The sequence below is a fragment of the Mycteria americana genome, chromosome 2 (genome assembly GCF_035582795.1).
Source record: "Mycteria americana isolate JAX WOST 10 ecotype Jacksonville Zoo and Gardens chromosome 2, USCA_MyAme_1.0, whole genome shotgun sequence".
NCBI classification, from domain to species: domain Eukaryota; kingdom Metazoa; phylum Chordata; class Aves; order Ciconiiformes; family Ciconiidae; genus Mycteria; species Mycteria americana.
In genome coordinates, this window is record NC_134366.1 from 163,450,793 (window position 1) to 163,476,057 (window position 25,265).

Sequence of the window (25,265 nt, forward strand, 5' to 3'; positions counted from 1 at the left end):
GACTGGGAACTCCACGGATGGAGAAATCTGAATCCGGCACTGCCTGAGGAACCAAGCCTGTTTGCTTTGTGCTCGATTCCCACTCATGTCCAGAGGATGGTGCTACTTGTCTTGTTAAGAATTTCTTGTCTGAGTAAGAACTGCAGAAAATCTCTCGTGACATTGTCTCCTCAGCATCCTCTGTCAAAAACAGCCAGCAGCCTCATTCCCAGAAATGAAAAGTGAATTACAGCAAATATTGTGTCTGTTCTGATCGGTTGAAGATGAGTTTTAGGGATTTCAGTGGGAAGTTTGCATTAGGAATAAAATTCAAATGGGGACATACCATTGTAGTGGAGATTTTAATTCAATATAATTTTCTCTTTCTTTCTCGCAGGCCAGGATCCTTATGAGGATGTGTTTCCTCTAATACACTGCATCCCTTCTTGGGGCAAGGGACAGCACCATCTCAAGGTAGCCTGGTCCAGATGCATCTTGTCTTGACCACAATGTGGTCTTGAAAGCTGTGACTTATAGTGTAGGATGGGCTGATTTGAAATTAGTTAATAACACATTATAGGAGTTTTAGGGAAAATATTTTTTTCAATGGAAATACGTTTCTTTCACAAAAAATTTATTTTGATAAAAACTGAAATTGTAACAGCTTTGACTTCACGTTGGATGCAATCTGTGGAGTGAGGAAGCGAGCAAGCCAGCTTTGTCATCCCCCTCGAGTCTACTGGCAAGTGATATCAAGGAGAAAACTGGAACATATAAGTTTCCTGCCTCTCCCTGAACTTGGGACATCAGCTGTTGCTAAACTTAAAAAAAATTCATGACTAAAAGCAGTTTGGACACATGAGGATCTTAAACTTTTGGTGTTTGCAGGGGACAGCAGCTGTGGCCAAAATCCTTCTGTCTGCTCCGCCAGGCTTGCGAACGTGCTGCGTTTGGAAATGATGTAAAATTAAATGGATGGATATTTCAACACATCCACTGCCAGTGAGAAAAGCCTCCTTGCCAGAAGCTCCTTTATCAGAGGGACCTTTTGGTCCCCGGGGTCTCTCTGAGCAGGATCCCCAGGGCCGCCGAGCTGCGGTGGGGGAGCAGGAGTGCGGGATGCCAGCAGCTTCCCCCTTCCTCCTGCCCCGCTTGAAAGCCTCGTGCTTCAGCAGGGTAACTTCGCACTCAGTAACCGACCTTAGGATCCTTTTGCGTTAACCCCTCTTAGCTGGAAACCCGATGACTGCATTTCGGATTCCTTTCTTTCACTCTCATATCGTTTTCCTGGAAATCCGTAGGAACCACCAAGCTCTCCCTGAGCTGCAATGAGACCAGAGGTGAACACAGTCATTGCGTCCCTTAACTCCTCCATCCCTGCTCATTCCCTGCATACAGTTTTCTCTTTTCCTCCAATTTCAGGAACATATGTAAATAATTAACTTACAAATTATACAAGCTTATCACACTATATCCCAACAGATGGAGAAACACCATTAAGTTGATTTGTTCAGGCAGCCACATGCTAGACGCAGACCCAGAAAAAACAAGGAAATGAGAAGTTACCAGTCTTAACGGTACGTAACTGATCTCACGGCTGCTATTGCCGCATGTGACATTACAGCCCATTTACTGCAATCTTAACTCTGACCCACCCAGCCCTTTCACCATACTCTTTCCCCTATCCAATAGCTGTTGTGAAAGTTTATTTCTACTGCAACAGGGCGATGTGGTTGCAGCATGTATGCGAATCATGAGTAACCTAGCTGGCTCATGTCACCCTAACAATAGCACTGAGATGTGGGCATCGGTCCAGTCTTGCTCTCAGTAGCTATTTTAGAAGCACTGCTTCAAGCATGGCTGGGGATCGTGGCTGGTCTGCTTGACATCTTGGCCCGGTGAACTCACATACAAACCTTGCCCCCTAATAATAGTGGTGGGTGTGAGACAAAGGTGTTTTAATGCTGGAAAATGCTCTAGCACTGCAGCGTGCAGAGAAAGGGTTATGTAAAATGTGGATGTCACTTAGGTTAGGAAGAGCTGCCAACTAGAATAGAAAAAAAATTGTGTTTAATTTTTTTCAAACCAACTCACAAAGAATAGCTCTTGCTAGAGCAACAGAAATATTGAAGCTGGGACTTTAATGACAGCAAACCCATTTGCTGCTGCATGTGATATAAGCAATGGCCAGATGAGAACTGTATGCTATACCGGGCACAGTTCTTATAGAGCATTAACATTTCTTTTCATTCCATTTGCCAAGGGAAATAAGTGCATCACTCAGGTAATCTAGTCAATCACATGTAAATTTGAAACGTCTCTCTTGCTTGACGGTGAACAGAAGAATAATGCAACACTTGGAAACTGAGAAATTCTTGCTTTTTAGCAAAAGGACACTATGTTGCTGGGTTTCCACTATTTTTCTGTGGAAATGGTGCCAGGACATCATAGCAGTGTCATGCAGAGATACCCAATGGCTTTGTGCTTGCTGACTTTGCTGTCGGTTGCAAACTAGCCACAGCAGATCACAGCTCAGGTGAATTTGCCCTGCCTCTTAGTGTGGGCTGCAAAAGCTACTTTGACTCTGTGTTACTGCAGCTAAGCTGCTCCAGACTGGTTTTGGGTACCCACAACACAAGTAAGCGCCGAGAGGAATGGTGCCCTTTGCTTTCACTGTGGCCCTTGAGTCAAACCTGAGGATCTTCTTATAACTGACCAGTGCCACTGTCTGCACTTGCATTGAGTGCTGCGATGCTTATTTTCTTTAACGAGCTTTGTATCTTTGTTTTTAGGGGCAAAGCTGAATTTGTAAGTATCTGTCTTACAGAGGAAATCTGTGCTTCTATACTTAGGAATTTTCTTTTTTGAGTGTTTATTACTGGGACTGGCTTTTCTGCTCTCTGTTCCCTGCTGGAGTGGTCCATGTAGTTGCACTCCCCCCAGAAGGCAGCGATGTCCTGGCAGGAGGGATGATGGGGCTCTGGAAAGCGCTTTCTGTGTGTACATGTGGGTGGAGTGTGAAGCCTGTGGCTGTTTTCTGACACGGGAAAGCTGCTTGTTGAAGTCTTTGCTTGGCTCTACACCACTACTGCTGCTAACTCAAAGTCAAGCCAGTGAGGGGGTTTCACTGCTTTGGAGATGCCTTATGTATTCATAAACAGTCTTTGGCTGGGGTTTTGAAGCTCTCCACAGTTCTAGCCTCTGGGCTACTCTCTTTTGGTCTCTCCAGGGTTTTTCCTAAGGGTTTTCACCCTGACCACCCGTGAGAAATACTTGTGCACAATTTACTTCTTTTGTTTCTCACCTCACCTCGAGGGATATATAAATCTTAAGCAAGTATCGCCAGACGACTATCTGATACCTCAACTCTAATTCACCCAAAGATTTGCTCTTTCCCATACCTGCAGCTACTTCCCTAATTCCACAGCTTTTGTGCTCATTCGACATAGATTTGCTTACATCTCCTCCAGACTACTTTTCTGATATGAAAGGTTCCCTCCAGTAATTTCTACTCCACTGCTGAAACTTCTCCTTTGACATTCAAGGGCCACCTGAAGGGATGCGAAACTGGTTTTTTGCCTCATCCTCTGCTGCTGCCATCTCCCAGCTGCCCTATTTTCACACCTCCATCCCAGCGCGCAGCACTTCAGGTGCATCCCTGAAAGCTCGCAAAATCCCTTTTTTTTTTGGGTTCCCCCCGCCCCCCGCTCCACCTTTGGAAATGGAAGTCCGAGTTTTTCTGGCTTACCATTTCTCTGAGTCCTGTGCAACAGTTGCAAATGGGAGGCAGCTGAAGCCGAGCCCTGCAGGCACCGGAGCCCTCCCCGGCCGGGGCTGGGTGCAGCCAGCCCTGCCCGCAGCCCTGCCCGCAGCCCTGCCCAGGCACACGCGTAACGCCAAAATCAAGTGTGCCTTTGGCCTTGGCCTATTTGGAGCGCGATAGCCTCAATTTAACTTCACGAGGAAGGGCTGCGTTATTTGCTGATAATTAGGATGCTAAGTGCCGTGCTGAAATGCCACTGAAATACCACTTGTTGCTGGGCATTTCTGCTCTGCTTTTGTCTGTCAGGATGGTAATGAGGTGATTCACTCTGTCATCCTGTGCTGGACTGTGCTCAGCCTTCCTCCTCAGTGAGACCTGCCTTAGTGGCTCGCTCGTGCAATGCCTGGGTTTTGCTGTGGCTGTTTGAGGTACTCTGTCATTACTCTGTGCAACTGGGACAGTGACTTTATTGAGATGTATTCCAGGCAATATTTTCAATATAAATATTTATGGGTAGAATTTTCAAATATTATCTAGGAGCACAAATCCTGCTGAATGTCAGTGTGATTCATATGCCTACAAGAACATTGGGAAATGCAGCTCCGCACGTTAATAATGACAAAAACCTGGCTATTGCTGTGGTTCGAGTAGATGGCAGGCTAATATGAGTTCCCTGTAGAAACACCTTTAGCCCCAGCTAGGGCTGTATGCCTGTATGTTGTATTTAGCTGAGAATAAAGCAGATTTTTGAATTCTAAGTTCTGAAGTTGCAAAGTAGCATTTAGAAAAGAAAAAAAAAAGTATTATTATTCCTAGCTTTTATTCAGTATAAAACCCTACTGCTTTTGAGATTTTTCCAAAGCTTTCTTTTTAGTGCAAGATATTACTACTTTTTTAAGCCTTTAAGCTTTCTTTTCAAATGGTCTCATGATTGCCATTCTAACTAGGAAGAGAAGCATTTGCAAATTAAAAAAAAGTCTGAGTGATGGGTGCTCACAGTGTCCGCATCCACAGCAGAAGGCTGGGAAAGGAGGGGAGAGAGAAAGGAAAAAGTATTTTTCCTGACTCACTGTTTAAATGATAAAATGCCCATTAATAGGATCATATTATAGAATTATAATTCTAACCTTTTCAAAGGGTTTCCATCATTGCAGATCTTGCAGCTGGTGCAATTACAGTATGGTATAAACATTTTGCTGGAGAGTTTGATTTAATTATAGGAAGACTTTTTGTAAGGTCAGTGCTGTGGTACAGAACTTATGTTCTTCAGGCATTCACTCTAATTGCAGCTTTGTTTTTGATGCTGGGCCTGTCTGATCTTCATGTCTTATGTAGAGTCACTCCTGTGCTGTATCAGTATTAGAGAGATCACTCACTGCTTAGAAATAATGAATCTAGGATCCAGTTTTATCTCTGGATAGCCGCTTGCTTGCATTTTGGTGTTTTTTGTTCCCCCAGTGGGTGAGACCTCCTGTAGCTGGTCATGAAATGGGGATGCTGGTCTGGAGGTGCGAGTATCATGTGGTAGAGGTGTCGTGTAGTAAGACTCAACTACCTGGCACATCCCAGGTGCTGCCTCCCTCCTGCACTGTGACCCTGTGTACCCAGTGCAGTTGCTTGGTTGATGCCTAGTGGGTGAGATTTTGGCAGAACTCTGCAGGTCTATGGGCATGATTTTGTGCTTTGAGTCTTCCCTCTGTCCTGTAACTCCTTTCCAATACTCCTTTCCAACCTCCTGAAAGGAGGTTGTAGAGAGGTGGGGGTCGGTCTCTTCTCCCAGGTAACAAGTGATAGGACAAGAGGAAATGGTCTCAAGCTGTGCCAGGGGAGGTTTAGACTGGATATTAGGAAATTTTTCTTCACTGAAAGGGTTATCAAGCATTGGAACAGGCTGCCCAGGGAAGTGGTTGAGTTGCCATCCCTGGAGGTATTCAAAGGACGGTTGGATGAGGTGCTTAGGGACATGGTCTAGTGGTGGTCTTGGTAGTGTTAGGTTTACTGTTGGACTCGATGATCTTAAAGGTCTTTTCCAACCTATACGATTCTGTGATTCTGTGATCCAAAACCACCCACTCCCCCGCTAGTGTTGGTTTTGATAAGCCCCTTCTAGATCCCAATGAAGACACTGCATCAGACTGATAGCACTCCCTGCAAGTTTTTACCACTTTTCAGTTATCTTTCTCTTTGTAGGAGCTTCCTGGGACAGAACTTGTTATTTGGCCCAATCCAGAATAAGTCTTTCCACAAAGAGTTTGAACTGCACCAAAAATGCAGGAAGTGGAATGGGTCTGTAAGGAACAAGTTGTGCTAGACAAGCTCAATTTTCTTTTTTTTTTTTTTTATATAATTATGAAATTTAATGGGGTTGGGAGCAGAACAGGCAGGGTTGCTGATGTGTCAATATAGTATACATATTCTAGAGACAAATGAAGGAGAGTTGGGGGGAAAGAAAGGGATTTGGAGGGCATGGATGTTGCAAAAGGGAGGGAAGGGACATACTGTGGTGCATCTGCTTTGTGACATGCCTCCTCAACCATATTCACTGTGCTTGGCAGTGCTAATGGGGGGACACAAACATCTCTGTGATTCTGTGATCTCCCTTTGCATCTCATCTATTCTCTCCTTCCCCAGCAGAAAATCCCTGTGGAAGCCATCTAGTCCCCTCATCATCAGGCATCTTGTAACTAGGAGTAACAGTTACTTCTTGCCAGTTAACGACTGTTCTCTACTGTGTATTTCCTACTTGTTCCTGCACAACATGACATCTTGTTTTAAATGTTTCAATCAATTGGACTTCTGGCACTTCCCTCAGGAGACTATTCCAGTCTCGCTCTAAAGAAAGAATTTCTTCTCCAATAGTCAGCAAAATTTTTTCTTCGCTAAGGCAGGGAATGGTGCTATAGGAGAGGGCCTGTAATGGTGGGGGAAGAAAGGGTGAAGTGAGGAGGGAAAAAGTAAAGAGGTGAGAAATAAAAAGAGCATGAAGGAAGAGATATTGATAACTGGCTGGACATCTGAGACGCTGGTGGAATTAAACATTTAATCTTTGTTTCTTGCATCCTCTACTTTTCATGCCAGCAGGAAGGAAGAAGATGTTCTTCCATTAAAAAAAGGAAATGAAAACTCTACTAATGTTCTTTTCTGGTGCTGAAGAATTCTGAAGTGTGAGAGTAGAAAAGGAAAATGGGTTAATATCCAGGACTGGCATTTTTTAAGGTACCTAAAGAACTTCAGTGCTGAGCTCTCCCTAAAGCCCTGGCAGAGTGGAGTGACAAGCTACATAAGCTCTTTTTTCAAAATCCTCTCCTTAAAGAGCATATTAAAGCAGAGGTGGAAAGCAGAAGGCAGACAGAGTGGTACAGATATCCATGTAGTGATTAGTCCTGAGGTTGGCAGAAGTAATAATCAATTATTTGTTCAGCAGCTTTGTCTATGACCTGCATGTTTATGCCAGGGCCCCACTGGGCAAACACAGAGGGAAAAGAAAGTCTCAGGGAGCTTGCTTAAATGTTTTATTCATTGCATTAATTTTTGCCTGAAGAGTTTTTTTCACTTGGGGATGGAGGCCTTAAGATATGGTTCAAAGGAGTGTGTGGACCTTAGCCAAGAAGCTGTCCCCGAAATTAAGGACAGAGTTGGACTAAATCCTTTGTACCGTTTGGAAATCAGCCACTGACACTCAGATAGGTTTGCCCTATGGTAAAAACCTTTTACTTCCTAATGATTGAATTGGCCTTTTGGGTTTACCCTAAAGGGTAAACACACCCCACAGTACTATTCAGTACTGCATGCGTATGGCAGGCAGGAGAGAGAACCAAGCAGCTTCAAGAAATATGAAGTACTGTGGCCTTTTATATAAAAAGAAGCTGTGAGCAGAGTTTGGGTCATAGATGCTGGCCCAGTCCTTCAAGTTTAGACACATCAGTGCAAAAGCTTAAATTTCAGAGCAGTGCTGGTGATTGAATTGCAGCTCAGGACTGGGAGCTGCTGCTGTTTCTATTCAGGGAGCGTAGAAATCTTCAGAAATGTTTAAAAGATCAACCAGGAAAATGGCTGTTTGAAAACAATATCAGGTGGATTTAAAGCCCAGGTAATGCTGTTGCTTCACTCTGCTTTTGCTGGCATGCCCAGAACAGCTGTGTTTGATAGCTCCCCACAGGCAGGACAGCTTTGAAAGTCAAGTAGTGTGGTTTTGTAGTGTCAGCCTTCCTGGCATGTCTCAAGGATGTGGCTGCTTCGGATGGGATTGTGGGGAATATGAGAGCTGCTGGGGGAGTTGGGGAACTATGGGGATAGACAGGAGAGGGGGAAGAGGAAGCAGGAGTGCTTTTGGACATGTCTGCTAACTTTCGTGGCCCTGCTTTGGTGGATGTCTCTCATCTTGAAGCAAAACCCCACTGCTAGCTAATGAAAGGTGTGTCAGGGCAGTATCGATTTGCACATTGCTCAGGAAAGCCTTGTGGATGTCAAGATGACAGCGTAACAAACCAACTAGCTGGAAAGCAGGCAACTGGGGGGCATGGTGCCATGGCCCGTGGCCCTGAAGCTATGGGTTCTTCATGTGTGTGCATTTCCCAGGGTGTGAGACTATGAGTCAGGTCAGTCAGGAGGGCCCACGCGTGGCCATGACCCAAAGCATGAGATATTTGTCACTGTACTTGTGCTGGGAAAGGGGAATGGAGCTAGAGCTAAAGCTGGGCAGTTGTGGGTGGCAGGAATCTCACTGCAGTCAAGCATGGGGACCTCACTCCTCTTTCTTGATCTCACACTCCAGACGTTAGTCAGCAGAGAACATGAGGACTTGATGGGCTACATGCTGTAATCTGGGCCAACGAGTAAGAGCAAGACTCCATCCAGGCCCTTGAGAGAAGGCACATGTGCTGGAAAGGAGGATGAGCCTGGAGGCTGTTGTGAGTCTAAGTTGTCAATAGAATATTGTGTACAACCTAGCCAGGCTCCAGGCTCTGTCGCAGTGAAGGCTGCAGGCTCCTTCCGGGCTCCTGAGGGCTGACTGCCTGCATCATCTAAAATCTACCTACTTTCTTAGATTGCTCTGAAATTTGGTAGGACTTGCAGAAGGCCAGCACAGGGATATTTTCCCATTTTAGAGTCACTTAAGCAAGGAGATCCTGAGTTACAGCTGTCTTCTCCCCATCCTTGTCCTTTCTCCATATCCTTGTTCCCTGCCCCAAAAGACAAACAAAGGGAACCAGCTCCACTTATTTGATTCTTTCCTCTTCATTTGCTTAAGAACCAGACCTTTGGCTTAAATGTCCAGGGCTATGACTCGGCATGTCCTGGAGGAAAATGCTAAACGATTTCTAGCCTGGCTGCTCTTGCATGAGCTGAGAGGACTCCTGCAGACTCTGTCTATGCTAGCATTGCTGGTGTCGACTCAAAGCCAGCCTGGGCAGAAATCTAGGAGGGGGAAATAGGAATTTTGCTGTGATTCTCCCTCACCAAGACTGTTTTTCATGTTTGTTTGGATTGCATTCTGTGGGAAGTCCAGAAAGCCTGAAAGCTGTTTCCAAAAAGAAAGAGGCTAAGGGCTTCTGACAGAGGAAGGAAGAAAATTTGGATGGAGCAAGAAAGCAGGACAGCGGAGATGATTACAGTGAGGGAGCTCTGGTTAGTCCGCCAGGCTCCCTTCTTTAGGTGTAAGCTACAGGGGTGGAGATGGGAAGAGGAGGAATGACAAAGAAGGACCCTGGAGGCATTTGAACCCATTTCCTGCCCTCTCCTTGGGATAAAACAAGATATGGAGCTTTCAGAGACTGCCTCCACCACTCTCCCTGCTTCTCTTATGAACAGGGACCCAGGGGTCTGGTCAGAGTTGTGCGAGACAGGGTTCACCTCTGTGTGGTAGTTGAGGTAGAGAAGGGAGATAGTGGGTAAGCTCTCCCCTTTCCTCCGTCATGTGCTGGGAGAGGCAGGGGAGGGAGATGGTGGGTAAGCCCTCCCCTTTCCTCCATCATGTGCTGGGATGTGGGTGACGCTGGAGCCTTCCTGCCCCTTTGTCCCGAAGAAGGGCTGCTCTTCTGTGGGGACAGCTGATGGCAGCAAACTTACCAGGTACCTACAGGGCTCCCAGCCTGGTGTGAGAGGTGGAGTGATGGAGCCTTAGATTGATCTTCTGTGGCTGTATTCCTCTTGTGGGGCATTCTTCAATGGGCCACTTCTCATTCACCACTGCAACCAAACTGTTAGCTAAAGAAGCTGTTAGTTGAAGGACAAAACCATTCTTCCCTAAATCATGGGGTCACCAGGTCCCATCTCACGCCTTTTTACAAAGCCAGTGCCACAAAAACTCCAACTTGGTTGTCAGAAAACAGAGCCCGAAGGGCCACACCCTGGAGATTTTAATCTTCCTGTTTTTATGTGGCATCTCCATGTATCCCGATGCCACTTTGCCCTTGTACTAAACAGCGTATGTTGCCACCTACTACAGAAATGATGGACTCCTGCTTTTTCTCCAAAGAACTGGCTTTCACCACAGAAGGAAGCCATTTTATGAAGATTTACAATTTCTCTGTATGGATAAATATGAGGCCCCAGGATGCTCTTTCCTTTATTATTGTTAGACCCCTGCTCTGTACCTCTCTCCTGTTAAACTGTCACAGGTGCTGGGATCTCTTAAAAGCCACCTCACTGTCCATGGAGATTAGACAAACGGACATGACCAGCTCAGGTCTTCCTGGCTCTGACATCCTGGACCAGGCTGATGTGCCACAAGCTGGAAGGCTGGCAGACCAAATCCGTTAGCAGCTCTTGAGTCATGGGGCTAGTCTTACAATTTCCTTTGCTGCTAACATTTGCCTTTTTGCTTGTCTTGTTTGTGCCCTAATTCTTGACGGTTTCACCCTTTGCATGGGCAGGTGGGAATATCCATTGAACTTTACTGGTAGAAGTTTTTTCTAATCCAGCACATTTCCCACGGTATCCTGGTGAGTCAGACTTCTTTCAGGGTAGAGCTGTGCTTGCAAAACTTCACACATTGTTCTGTGCAGCGGGACAGACCCTCCCTCCGGATATCATGCTTCAGTGTTTTACAGTGGTGTATCATTCTGCAGCGAACACATGTGGGCTGAGTCACGGCGTTAACAATGTCCGTGCTTGTTTTTGATCAGGCAGACCAAGTGCTACCTTCAGAACCAGCCCCACGTCAAAGAAGGCAAAGCATAGGGCCGAATGTTTATTTTCTTTAGTGATTAGCTCCATTCTCTTTGCATTGCAGACAAACAGCATCCCCACTGTTCTCTGACTCAAAGCAATATATCCCCTTAGCATGTGGCATGCCAAAATTAACCCCTGGGCAACAAAGCGACAGGAAACAAAGGGTTGTTTGTTAAACAAAAATCTATTCATGCAGGATCAGACATCCAGACATGGCAAAATAAGTTCCTGTGTTTATCAGTGATTGTGTAATCCTACTTTGAAGCTACAACAATGAACCTACAAAGATGAATGCATTTTTTGGGTAAAAAAAAAAGATCTGTCTTTGAAACAGATGATTTTGCAATCAGGACAGCAGGCAAAAGCAGAGCTAGATGGTCAGCAGGTGGAAGTCAGCGTAATTCCCTTCAAAAGTTCTGGTTATGTCTGCACCCCCTGTGAATCTAGCTCAGAGTGTTTTGAACTTTAAGCAGTGCCCCAATTTGAAGAAAGTGATTCTTTAAGACCAACCCTGAGTTTCTTCATTTTCTCTGTGTTGGAAATAATGGGGTGAGCTTTAATATATTTAGATGTTGCCTCACATATGGACTCTTAAGCTGCAAGGTGAAGGGAGATTATTTTCATGGTTTTTCCCTGTTAAAATGCTGGCACAGCATTAGTGAGCAGTAGGACCAGCAGAATTGGCCCTCCCTGCCTTTGTTATTGCCTCAAGCTGAAAAGTCCTGTTGTGTTACATTTTAGACACTGCTCAGTAAGACCTTGAAGTGCGGTTCCTGAACACACTGTTAAGAAAGATTCTCTCTCCCCTTGTTTTTTATTTCCCTGTGCCTTGTTCTGCTCATGAGGTCTGCTTTTTTAAATCCGACTGCTGTTCTGGCTTAAAGGAATTCCCATTTTTCTGGGAAAGAATCCATCTTTCTGAATCTGCCTGTTGGCAGGTAATGTCTCCTGCCCATTGCATTAGTCTAGGTGTCCTCTGAGTGTTCAGAGCTCCTTGAGGATTACATGGATATAATCATAAGTATGAAGAGGAGAACTCCTGTCTTGGAAACAAAACAGCAAATCGCATGTTGCATTTTTGTGCTGGAAAATGGAAAGAAAGGGATTGCTTGAGTATACGTGACCTTGCCTTGATGGACTAAGTGACCTCTTAAAGTCCTTTTCATCTCTGTTTTCACTTAGTCTGTGATAAACACGTGTTGTGACACATGTGCATTGTGTGTATATTCTAACTCTATGTCCTCCTGCAAGGCCTCTCCTTTAAGGTCTCTCTCTGCCTACTTTTTCTTGACGACAGACTCTCTCTGGGGGAAAAAAAGGAGGAAAGCCTGTTCATGTCTGTCCTGCATGTCAGTACTGTCCCCTCTCCTCTCTCACTAATTGAACTTGAAATGGCTGGTGAGAAAAGGCTGAAGCTATTAGATTAGGGTGTCTCACACTTCAATGAGCTGCCTTGATCTGAAGGGGAGTGAAAAGGCAGAGGGACTTGCATTCAGAGATGATGAACCTGATATGGAAGTATCATTTTGGTGTTTTGCAGGTCACACCACAGAAAAGTCTAAAAAATGAGTTGATCAAATGGATGAGCTTTCTTCATGGTGAAGGAACCTCTAAGCAAGAGTTTTTGAGAGGTGTGTTGAGGGCCCCAGGGAAATGCTCAGTAAATTAAATATTGACAGCACTATTCATGACTGGCCTTGACTTACACTGTGCAGTGCTTAGTGATGTGCAAAGTTAGGACCTGCTGTGCTTGGTGCTGTATAGAGCAAGGAAAATTTAAAATTGCCCTTGTAAAGACCTTGAAATTGTAATGCATAAGGAGCAAATGTGCCTTTAGTTTTTGGGGCAAGGAACTTTACCATGAGAGAATAAAGGAGAAGCAAGAACAGCTTTAACATGTTAAAATGAATTGATGAGATATGCTGATGGGGTGAATGGTGAGAATTCATTTCAAAAGACAGAAGGTATGGTGGGACACAGCTTTTGAAAGTTGTAAAAACTCAGCAGGATGCAATCTCTACTGCTAATTTGACACTTGAGGCAGGCAGCTTTTGGTTCTAGAAGTTAAGCATCTTCTCCGGGCCCAGAGGTGGGGGGATTATTTAGGAGGTGGAGACTGGAGGGAGATGTGCAGATAACATCGCACTTAGTGGCATATCTGGCATTTATGAGCTTTTCACACTGGAGGAAGCAGTTCTTCAGTGATGTTTGGTGAGATTTTCAGCTCTTGGGGTTGCTGCAGAGCTTAAAGCAGCTTGTGAAAGATAATTGCACAGTGCGAAGGGAAGGAAGAAGTTCTGAGCAGCCGGAGAGACCAAAGTACACATCTCCTGCATGATGTGGGGGAAAGATATTTCACTAGAAAAAGGGTGACGTGTGAGAAATCTTTGTAGTTAGCTTCACCAGGGTGACGTGTGAGAAATCTTTGTAGTTAGCTTGTGAGAACTGGAATAGGAAGAAGCTATGTGATCAGGGAGAGAAATCAGTCTGTGACAAGGCCTCTGAATGAGCCATAGCAAGAAAAGGCTATAAAGATGAAAAGACAATAGTCACCAACAATATTAGAGAGACCAGGGTGCTGAGAACTCACAGCATAGATATTTTTACACATGTTTCTGCCTGAAGAGGAGCAATGGGAATCTTTGGAAGATAACAGGCTAATGTCTTGCTGGAAGAGAGAAGTTGCTATACATAGTCTCTGAACGTGGAAGAATCGTTGCTCAGGAGTATGTGATCTGGAAGGGCAGATAATTTAAGTTTCATAGCCCGTGGTGCTACGCCCATGGTGTGAGCCCCTGGAGATTCTGGAACACAGGTTATCTATGGCTTGAGTGAATCATAAAAGGGTGACATCTGAAGAAGTTAGCAATACTGATACATGACCTCACAGTCTCCTTACTGTGATTAAGGAGAGGCTAATGAGTTCATGTAACTGTTTGACAAGTTGCTATTGTTTCTTCCAGTGTAAATCATCTTGTTCTTTTATTACCTCTGTTGGTTTTGCCTGGTCACTTAGCTTTGTTTTGTTCCCCTAGGCTTTAGTACTGTTGTATGCATCATTTTCTGTCAGCAGCTGATTTTGCCACTAAGCAGATCCCCAAATTGAAAGCCATAACCCTTTTGGGGAAGGGTCAGGAGTGGTAAGTCAGATACAATATGTGCATTTAAAGGCTATGGTAGTATGTGACAAAACTTCCTGACTAAGTTACATCAGAAGAAACAAAGGTGGGACGCTAGAAACTGGCATTTTTCCTATGCCAAGAGACTAGCTAACAAGTTGCAGGTGGTCACAGCAGGAGCATGGGAAGAGCATGATTATGATAGGTTGTGGTGATAGCTTGTGTGTACTTGCATGTTTCACCTGCTTGTTTTTCCCAGCAGTTCTTAAAATATTTTACATAGCTTGCTATTTTGTTCAGGTAGAGTGCAAATTGGGAATTACCAGAGTGCAAAGTCCATTTTGATTGCTTGACTGGGCTTTACCCTCCTACTGTCCTTTTACTTTCAGCTTGTTCTAATACCCCTAGGGGATGCTGGCCTTGCTGCAGTAATCCTTTCTCACTGCACAGACCTACTGAGGTGACTCAGGAGGGTATTCAGCAAAGATCATTGACTTGAGAGTGCTCCCATCAAATTGCGAACACTCCAAACAACTGGCTTGCTTCTGCTCAGGAGAGAAAAAAGTGTTTTTCATGTGAGAAATGACCTGGCAACTAAGTCCCTTATTAGAGGGCACTTGTTGCCCATTGGAGCTGGTCACCTGAGAAAGAGGGCTGTGACTCTGTGTTGGGCAGAAGCTTTTCTAGTTGCTCTGTTGGATATTCCAAGAGGGGAGGGAGGAATCTCCTTCAACTCCACATACGGATATCCAGAAGCATGAAATGGAGGAAAGAAATTTTGTCTTGAATGCAAATGGATCCTCAAGGGCTTAATAGAGCAGAAGCCTCAAAATACTTGTTCTGCCAAGGAAAGTGCAACAGCGTGCTCAGAATCCCTGCACAAAGTCTCCTGGTTTGCTTACATGGGATGAGAAGCAGCTGGTGTAATCTCGCTCATAATACTGACCCAATTTTGTCTTAATATGTCTTGTTTGGTGGGGGAAGGAAGACATGGCCCCTGTTACTCCTATCAGTTCTGTGCTTCTGGAGAGATTGCATCCCCAGATTGGCGTGAAGGTAGAAGCGTGCTAAATTGCAGAGGAGCCTGAGGGAGAGAGGCAGTTGGATCACAGATCCCAGTTTGGAGGGAAGGTTCTTCATCCAGATGTAGTGAACGGATTAGAGGAGGGAGAAGACTATATCAGTGGCACCAACTCTCTGCATCGGCTCTCAGTTGCCCATGCTCCGTACCCAAGCAGTGGATTGTCTGTGCCACAGAGGAAGAGTTTGCTTGGATCTGGCAGGGCTACTCAACTGAGGTGTGGCACTTCACCAATCTAGAAATGCTGTTTGTTTGTCTCAGCTTCCAACACACCACCAAGACTAATAAACAAATCCTTCTGGATCCAATTCAGGTCTCTCTGCACCATATTTCTAGAACAGGATTGCAGCCAGGGCCACTCTGCATTTAATGCTGATTTTAGCTGGGTTTTATCATCTCTAGCTGTGCAGGATCTGAGGTGATTTCCCCCAGAAGCTGTGCCTCTGAACTTGCTCCCCAGTGCTTGGCTTGGAAAGCCTCTTGGTTGCTGTGCGCTGCTGCTGAAGGCAAGGAATGAGCTTTTGGATTGGCCTGCACTGGACCCCACACAGCTGAGCGCTGGGGGTGTGTTGTAGAAAGGCTCTAACAACTCAGCTGCAAACAGGCCCAAGTGAAGTGACGAAACCTGGCAAAACTGATCCTTTGTGGGGACCTTACTAGATTTCTTAACTGATTTTAAAATACCCAGCAGATTTGCCACTATCCAGGATGCTCCAGCCCACTCCATGACCATGAAGTACAAAATTATGTTCTGCAGGTTTGAATTGCAACACCAGCTTAGTCAGGGTACCAACCCAGACCCAACTTGAGCCCTGTAAAAGTGACTAAGATATGAAGCGTCCACAGTTTCCACTGCTCGGGTTTGTGGCTGACCTGCACTTCTGAAAATGAGGCCAGTTTGAGCTAAAAAAGAAAAGCAACTAAACCTTCAGCAACTTTTAAAATATCTTCACATTAATCTCTTTGCACTCAATTTCTTCAGAAGCTAATGAGGTTAGTATCCTGAAGGAGTGTTGTGATACTTCATAGTGGCAATGCTCTGAGATCCTTGAATGTAAAATGCTAGAGAAATGGCCAGTTGTATAATTTTTCTAGAAGAGGGAAAGAGGGAGGGAAATTGCAGTGTAACTGTGCCTGGACAAGGGTGGGAAATAATCATTCAATGTGTAATGATTGAGCTGTCTGCAAGATACAGTGTAAAAATGCCTATTAGCAACACATTTCAAAAGACCTCTCATCTGAATTGCTTTGCAATATAAAGAACTTGATAAGTTGTTAAAGAAATAAAGAATATTCTGCACAGGCTTCTCTAATTATGCCTAACTGTAAATTTTAACTGAGCAAGGAGCTCCATCTGCTTCAACAATAAGATTTATGATACAGTAGCTTGGCATCCTCCGAGTGCCTCAGAACAGTGAAATGCAGTAGCATATGTAAATACTTCCTAATTATGCACAGCAATGGGAATTCACAGATGGGTAACACCACCGCCTACCAAAGACCTGTTACCTATAAATCCTCCTTGAAACGGTCTTGTATTACAATGGATTCTGGTAGTTTTTGGGATGGATTGTTAAGATTCCATTATCCAAATTGAGTTTTAGGCACGAGTGGGCTCGAGCTTGCTTTTATAGGAGGACGTATTGCAGACAATGGCATGAAGTACTGAACTGCACTGCAGAATACGGCTGCTACCCTCTTGCTGCAAAAGCAATGTTTGCTTTGTGGTGATGGAAATAGGAATTTATGCAGATGCAATAGTGCTGTGCTTAGACAAAGAAGCCAGTTCAATGGGCCCATTTCTTTCTCCTGTAATAGGATGAAATACCAACGAGTTTTGCACTCAGCTGGCTGTCAGATATTCTTGAGATAATTAGGGGTAACTTCAGAAGTTGGGGTAATATCAGTGAGTCTGGGCAGCCAGTTCACCCTGTAGTGAATAGGAAATAGTGGAACTGGAATTCAGAAGGTAAACCCTTCTGAATTAAAGCCTTCTCAGCAACCTCAGCTTCAGAGACCATTATCATTTAGTCTGACTAAATCTATCATTTGAGCAATTTCACTATAAAAGTAGAGCTGAACACAAAGCATTTAAATTGTTAAAAATCTAAAAATCTGAAACGATTTGGAAAATCGTGGACCTTAGAAGAGTTCATGAAAGGTCAGTGTTATTTTCCAGCAACAACACAGAAGTGACTGTGTACAGACCAGCCTGTTACTTCTTGGTTTTTAAAGAGATGGCCCTATTGATTAAGTAAAGAGGAGACAAACTCCATTCCCCCGCCTCGCTGTCCCTGCCCTTTATCTTTTGAAGAATGGGAAGGGGGTGAGTTTAGGACTTCAGTGATCTAGGAATATGGAACAAAATCTTTAAGAAACATAGCAAAAATAACCACCAATGGAGGCTTTTTTGTTCTTAAGTGCAATAAGCAAGCTTTGGCATGGTGATATGACATAACAGCATTTGCAGTGGACTTGCCAGAGGATGTGTGGTCACCTGGGAGTATTTTAGGAATAGCTGTGCATAATCAGGCCCTTGATCCACTGGCTGAGGGGAAGGCATCTTCACAACTGCCTTGCAGTCCCCTTGGTGACAGTAGTAAGTAGGATCATTTCTCATTCTTAAGCCCTGAGGACACGACCAAGACAAACTAAAAGAACCATAAGCACAACTACATAGGTACAAGTCCTGCCTCCTATCTTGCTCATTGACTGGTAACAAATGCTTAGAGCAAGTATATAGGTAAAACAACTGTATTCAAGGAGATCCTGCCTCTGGGTCATTTGTGTTTGGTGGATTCTCTCTGAGTTTGTCTCTTCCCTATTTGAACTTGATTATAAACCACTGTATCCTGTGGCAATGACTTGTAGAATTTAATTATTGCTCTGTGTGTGTCTCTTGGGAGTGGACAACTTCTTTTCATTTATTCTCAGCTTACCACCTGGTAACTTCATTAGCTGATTCTAAATTTTGTATACTAGGAAACAGTGGGTAGTCATTCCTTGTTTCTTCTCCTCACACCAACTGTGATGGTATAGATGTGTATTCTACTTTCTTCCCAGTTGTTTCTTTCTTAAGTTGAGGAATTTGAGTCTAATTGATTTTTGCATGGAGCTACATACTAAGAGTAAATCAGATTCTATGGCTGCTGAGTGGAAACCATCAGGCCATTCACTTCATCTGGCCCCTCAAAATGGGGCGGAAATTCAGTGATGTCAACTACTGCTACCCCATGTGGAACCCAGGTTATTTCAAAAAGTGTTGTGTCTTTACAGATTTTTAATTAGGGCAGCTTGTATTTTCAGGAATTAATTAGCCTGTTCACATGCCAGTGCAGTGCCCTGACTCTCATCAAGGACAAATCATCCCTGGCCCAGCCTGGAACACGGACTTAGCCGGCTTGTCTCCAAAATTTCCACTAGCAGTAGGGACTATTACAATATAAATAAGGAGGGCTATGCAGTCCTAATGTATCTTTCCCAGAGGTTACTAAATTGCTCCCATAGCATTCAGGGGATGCATTATAGTGCCTACTTTTTAGTATCTTGGAAGCTACTGTTAAATGTAAGTAAACCAAGGATAAATGTTGCATCTCAATGCCAGTCAGCAAATCAATAGCATAAGAAGGAAAAGGCCTATATTTTAGCTAGTGCCTTCAGTTCAGGGGGATCTACTTCTGCTTCTCAAATTTGTTATTTTCCTAAAATGAGAAGTGATCAGTTTGGTACTTTGTTGTTGGATACAAATGACCTTTGATTTACAATGTTGGCACAACAAGACCAGGCAGAAAACCACAGCCGTATCTGAAGTCACTTCACTGAAACAGGGCAAGATAAAATGAGGCAACCTTTTCAGTATTACCTTTTTTTTTTTTTTTTTTCCCAGTTGACAGTCTCAGGTATTTCTTTCTTCTTGGATTTCATGGGTGTTATTAAACAGAGCGAAGCAAACCCTCTATGGAGATCAGATTTTGTTAAAGCTGATTTGCCTGTGGCCATTTAACAGAAGATTTTTGCTTGGCTTTTACTTGTTAAAGATACTCTTTTTTCTCTCTCTTATCTACTAGAGGTGATATTCTAAAGGAGCAGTTTCTTCCTCAAGTTTGATTATGAAATGCAAAGCATTTGATTTAGGTTAATAAATGATCAAAGATTAACTCTTTCTTAAAATGTTCTGAGGAATTCAAGGGTGGTGGGAGGCACCCGAAGTTAGCCCATGTTAGGAGTCTCGCTTTGCCCTGGCTCCTTTTATATAAAGGGCCCCGAATTACCCTCTACTGAAGCTGAATTTCAACAATTCATTTGAATCACCTTCTGGAGGGATCTGTGTCTCTGCATTGACTAGATAAGGAACCTAGGAAGACTAATTATCTCTTTTTAAATACCCAAACAAGTGTGAGTGCCCCCTGTCCCTGGTTGACTCCAGGGATGGGTAGATTTTTCCCTGAGCAAGGAAATGAACACTAAATTGGTTAGAGTCAGAGAACATACAGCCCTGGAGGATGAAGTAGCCTTCTCAGGCTTCTGGCCAAGAAAGCCAACAGCATCCTGGCTTGTATCAGGAATAGCGTGGCCAGCAGGAGTAGGGAAGTGATCATGCCCCTGTACTCGGCACTGGTGAGGCTGCACCTTGAATATTGTGTTCAGTTTTGGGTCCCTCAATACAAGAAGGACATTGAGTTGCTGGAGCGTGTCCAGAGAAGGGCAACGAAGTTGGTGAAGGGTCTGGAGAACAACTCTTGTGAGGACTGGCTGAGGGAACTGGGGTTGTTTAGCCTGGAGAAAAGGAGGCTGAGGGGAGACCTTATGGCTCTCTACGACTACCTGAAAGGAGGTTGTAGAGAGGTGAGGGTCGGTCTCTTTCCAAGTAACTAGCAATAGGATGAGAGGAAATGGCCTCAAGCTGTGTCAGGAGAGGTTTAGATTGGATATTAGGAAAAATTTCTTTACTGAAAGGGTGGTCAAGCATTGGAACAGGCTGCCCAGAGAGGTGGTGGAGTCACCATCCCTGGAGGATTTCAAACAACATGTAGATGTGACACGTCAGGACATGGTTTAGTAGGCATGGAGGTGTTGGGTTGACAGTTGGACTAGATGATCCTAGACGTCTTTTCCAACCTTAATGATTCTATGATTCTATGATTCTGTGAAGTCCCTTCAGTTCAGGTTTGATCCATATCAGTGTGAGAAAGTTTTGTGAAACATAGATGGAGACCAGCAGCCAGACGTCATGGAGAACTGAACCTGTTGCTCTGCATGATCGAGCATGTGTGGACTTCAGATTAAACCTTCTGCCTCAGATGCCACTTTCATACTAATAAATATTGCTTGGTTCTGTTTTTGGTACTAATGGCCTGTGTCCATGCTATTAAATGCCTTTGGTCTTCAGAACAGAGTAGCCACATCCAAACTGTGCACTGGGAAAAGTCCTAGATCTGTGTCAGCTCCTCAGCTGTGCCTGGGAATTGTTTGCAAGAGCATTAGCTGGCTCTGGCCACAACCATCCTGAGGACATGCCTCACAATTTAACACAGCTATGATTGAGTCCTGGTTCCTGGGGTTAGTCCCAGACACTGCTCAGCTTACTTGTGTAGTCATACCCAGAAGCTCTCGCCCAAGCCTTGCTTGTTGCCATCCACCTGGGATTTCTTGCTCTAGTGTTACCTTTCCATACTCAGCTGTTGGTATGCAAAACAAAGGGATTATAACTGAAAGGCTTTTGGTCCAACAGCCCTAGCCTTTCACTGTTCTGGTGCTTCCCCCTCATGTTTTGTCTATGGCAGATGCCTTTTCAACTGGGAAAAAAAAGTACGAAGTGGTCAAATGTGTCTCTGATTTTAGTGGACTAAATTATGAATGTGCAGGTTCAGGATCATGGAATTTGATAAAACAGTACAAATATGGTTAGGGATTTGGCAGTTCATTAAACCAAAAGGTCAGTTGCAAGCCTTAGGAACACAGTTTTACTCGGGGGTTTAGGTCAGCTTTTCCTCTGGCATGTAGCTGTAGGCATTATGGTACAGCAATAGGAAGAATGATAAAGGCATGGGGTTCATTCCTCCTTGTTTCCTTGCCTGCACTTTCCTGTTTCCATGAGCCATCACTGTGGTGCTCCACAGAGATGTTGATCTTTGGTAATGTCAGTGACAGAACTTCTCTGCTTTCTCTCTCACTTTTGGGAATGGCACCTCCTTAACATGAAGTGTAACCCTTCACATTCGATTACAGCAGTGGTAGGAAGTGTGTGATCAAACATTTACATAACTCTACCTCTTGGTTACATAAAAGAAAATGAATGTAATTTTCACCTACATACTTTTATCTTTTTATGAGTGGAATTGCTTATAAGCCAAATAAGCCAGAAGGCAAACTGCAACATATTAAGGTGAGAGAGAAAAAGAAAACCAACCTCAATATTTTCAGAGTAATGTGTTAAATTTGAATACATTTAAAACTTAGTGATACATATAATTAGTGCTGGTTTCCATGGTTATGGAGTCAAAGATACAGAAGTTCCAGCTCCATTTCTTGTCACTGAAAACTCTACTTAAATCAGAAATGGAGTGGATCCAGGTGGCAAATATTCATATGCTGGAATTGGCATCACCCATCTTGTGTCCAATCTGTTAGTCAAAGTCAAGTAAATTAAAATGAGTCAAGATTGGTGGTTTCTAATTAATGTATTTGGTAAGTAAAAACGTAACCACCACTGAAGAGAAAAGAGGAACCATTTTATGTCTCTAAAATGGCCTCCGTGAGAGACATCCTCTAGTTCAGATTTAGCTCCAGTATACTTGGTTTTATCTTCATCTTTGGCTATGTCATTGTCAAATGATTGAAATTACAAGCAACAGAAAAGTTCCTAGAGATAGGACCCTTTGGGCCTATGGCTCATTTAGGGCAGGGCTGTGTCTTGTTGTGGGATCCCCATTCCAGCTGTTGCTACTTGGCTCTCGTTAATCTGTTGGGACCTGCTTCATTTCAGGACTAAATAGCATCTCATTGCCTGTGACCGTCCTAGCAAATATAAGGGGCGCATGACATGGGGTTGGGTACTGGTCCACAACCACCCATGCTGTTCGATTGCTTGTGTGCTCCCTGGATGTCTTGGGGGGCATCAACCAGCACTTCCCCAGCCAGATCTCAGGCACAGTTCAGGGAACAGCAGCTTTGGGAGAATATATGGGGTATGCTCGCACACACTCTGACTTTGGGCAGCTCACGTAGATGGGAAGGGAAGTATTCCCGGACAGGCACACAGCACAGGTGCTAGTTAAATGCTCACTGTTGGATAGCTCGCCTGCTGTGAATTTCTCCCAACACGCACAATTCTGTTCTGGCATTAAAGGAGGGCTGTGAGATCAGGCTGATGCTTTGCACGCTGTGCGAGTACCCTGCTGTTTCCTGGTCACTTCCCTGTCTCCTTTGCTCTGCCTCCCTTCAATATATTCTTCCCTGTTTTCCACTTTCCAGTGCCCCATCCCAGCTTCTTTGCCTCCACACGTAATATTTCCAAAATGCTCAAGATCTCCTGGCACAAATGGGAAGAGTAATTTTTTTATATCCAAGACTCTTCCTTTTCATAGCTGGCAAATTTTTGTTAATCCATAGTCTGATTTTCCTTTTTACCCTTCTCTTACTCTCTGTATTTGGAGCAACCAAGCTACACAGTTGCATGCTTTTGTTGTCTGGGCCACCGTCAACACATAGTCCCCTCCTGCTAGTTTTACTCTGCTGATGTGTCTTTTCTTAAACTGGCAGATGGCTCCTCAGGGAGAGGGATGGTTGCTTCCCCTTTGTTTGTAACGCACCTAGCACAGCGGAGATTTGTTGGAGTCTGGAGTTTTGAACACAATGATGGCACCTATAAAACAAATTTATTCATTTTGATCTTCCAGCCGCGTTCATTAGTTGTATGAAAGGTATGTGTGTGTATTATTTATTTCAAAGAAGAGATTGTAGATCTGAGCAAAAATGGAAATTACTATACTGTTACAAACTGGTGTAAAACTAGCATATGCTGAAATTTCTATTGGAGTGGAAATTTTGTATGTCTTTCATACTGGATTACTTGAGAGATTCTGTTTTAACAAAAATACCTTTTAATTCTTACTTGAATGTTGCTAGTGGATTTATTTTATAATACAAAGATCTCAAGAAGAAAATTGAGTTAAATGTAAATATTTCAGTTTGAGGGTTAACTGGATTATTTTACCTTGCCAAATTGAATTTTTTGTTGAAATCAGAATTTTCCCACAGAAAGCTCAGGATTATAGAAAATGGTATATTCCAATCCAAGAGTGTCCTGTGGGGAAATCTTTAACCTGCTGTGTTACCTGGTAGATGGGTCTGCTTTTGGCCAAAGCATCCCTACTCCTAGAAAGTCATAAAGACTATGGGAAGATGCAGAGAGAGCTTGTTGAATGGGGGAAACAGAATTTTTCAGTACAACTTAAAAAAGCAGAAAGGTTTCTGTCACATCACAGTCTGCTCCAGCGTGGGACAGACACCTGTCACTCAGAATTTAGTTCTTCAGCTTATAATGGAGAGCAGATCCTTAGAGAACTCACATAAAAAAAAAAAAAAGAAAGGAATAAGCAGTGGCAACTGGACACCAAGAAGAGGCAAGTACCCGACTTATTACATGACTGTAGACTGTTTATGTATAACAGCTGTAAAGGCTTTGTACTTAAATGTTAGCATGAAAAAAAGAACCTACAAGCTTCAGGAAATATGACAAAATATACAGAGACCAGAATTTTTCTTACTTTACATAATGGAAAAAGGTTAAAGAAAAATAGCTTTGAACTTGCATAATTTCAGGGCTTTTTGCATAATTATTAAATAATTTAATGCACAAATAACACTCATAATCATATACTGGGCTGGTGTTACAATTAAAAGTAAACCCTGATTTTCAGAGTATTTAATTTTGTGATGAATGAGTTGTTCGTCCAGTCCCTTATTTTTTTCTGTTTTTTCTTTACGCAGTTATTTAAATAAAATAAGCATCACATTGTACCTCAAGAACTGATAGCAATAGATTTGTTGAGATGTATAGAATAAACTCATTGAAGTCTCACGAGGCTCAGTGTATCTTCCTTCACAAAACATTTCTCATAAACGTACAGATAATACCTTAAAATCAAATGTATGTTTGTATTCAGATGAATCCCTAATACTTAAAATGTTATTTTAGCTTATAGCAACCTTTAGTAAAGTTTTTTAAGAATGCTGTTCTGTTTGCAAGGAGCACCAGCTCATTCGGTGGAGGCTGCTAGAGGAATGCTTTGGGGTCATGTCATTGCTGGGATTAATAGGTGTCGGAATTTCAGGAACAGGCTGAGTGATAGTGCAAATGAGTATTCTTTGGAGCAATTAATTTGAGATTTTCCACAGAAAATTAATGATTTAGTGTAAAGTACAACAAAAGAACAGTAAGTAAAATATCTATATTTACCGCTTGTATTTTTAGGGCAGCCAGAAGTTGTGGACCAGTGAAATTTCACTTTACAATCCAGTTCCTTCAAAGATACAGTCTTACTAAGAAGTAGTCCTGTGTTGTTTTCTTGAATTGCTAGTCAGAAATACTTTAGTGCTTGATGCCTTGCAGAAATGATCACAAGCATTGATTTAGTGCCCATCACCACAATAACTGAACTCCAGCTCAGGATGGAACATACAAGGGATCAGTAAGCGATGAGACTAAATATGTTGCCTGTCGCTTGCTCATGACACAGGAAAAGGGGGCTAAATCCAGTAGGCAGCATTGGGCAGAAAAATCTCTTTTTACAAGCAATGGGTTTGTGCTTCACTGTATTCCTCTGAGCCTGGGCCTTGCTGTTGAGAAGGCTCTGCCATCAGCATATATTTAGATAATGGTGTTTTAGACTGGCACTTTTTGACTTCAGCAAAATTATACCAATATTGGAAGGCATGGCCAGATAGGGCTATTTATCATATTTGTATTACATTGCCTTGCAAAAAATACTTGTAAATATGCTGGGAATAACACTTAGGGAGATACTTTCAAATGGTCCAAATGCGAAATCTGAAAAATAATAGTGGATGCCTTAGAGGTCCATTGTGTAAACTTAAACATTTTTTGAAATATGATTTCTTTATTTCTACTAGAATGAATTGTGTGTTG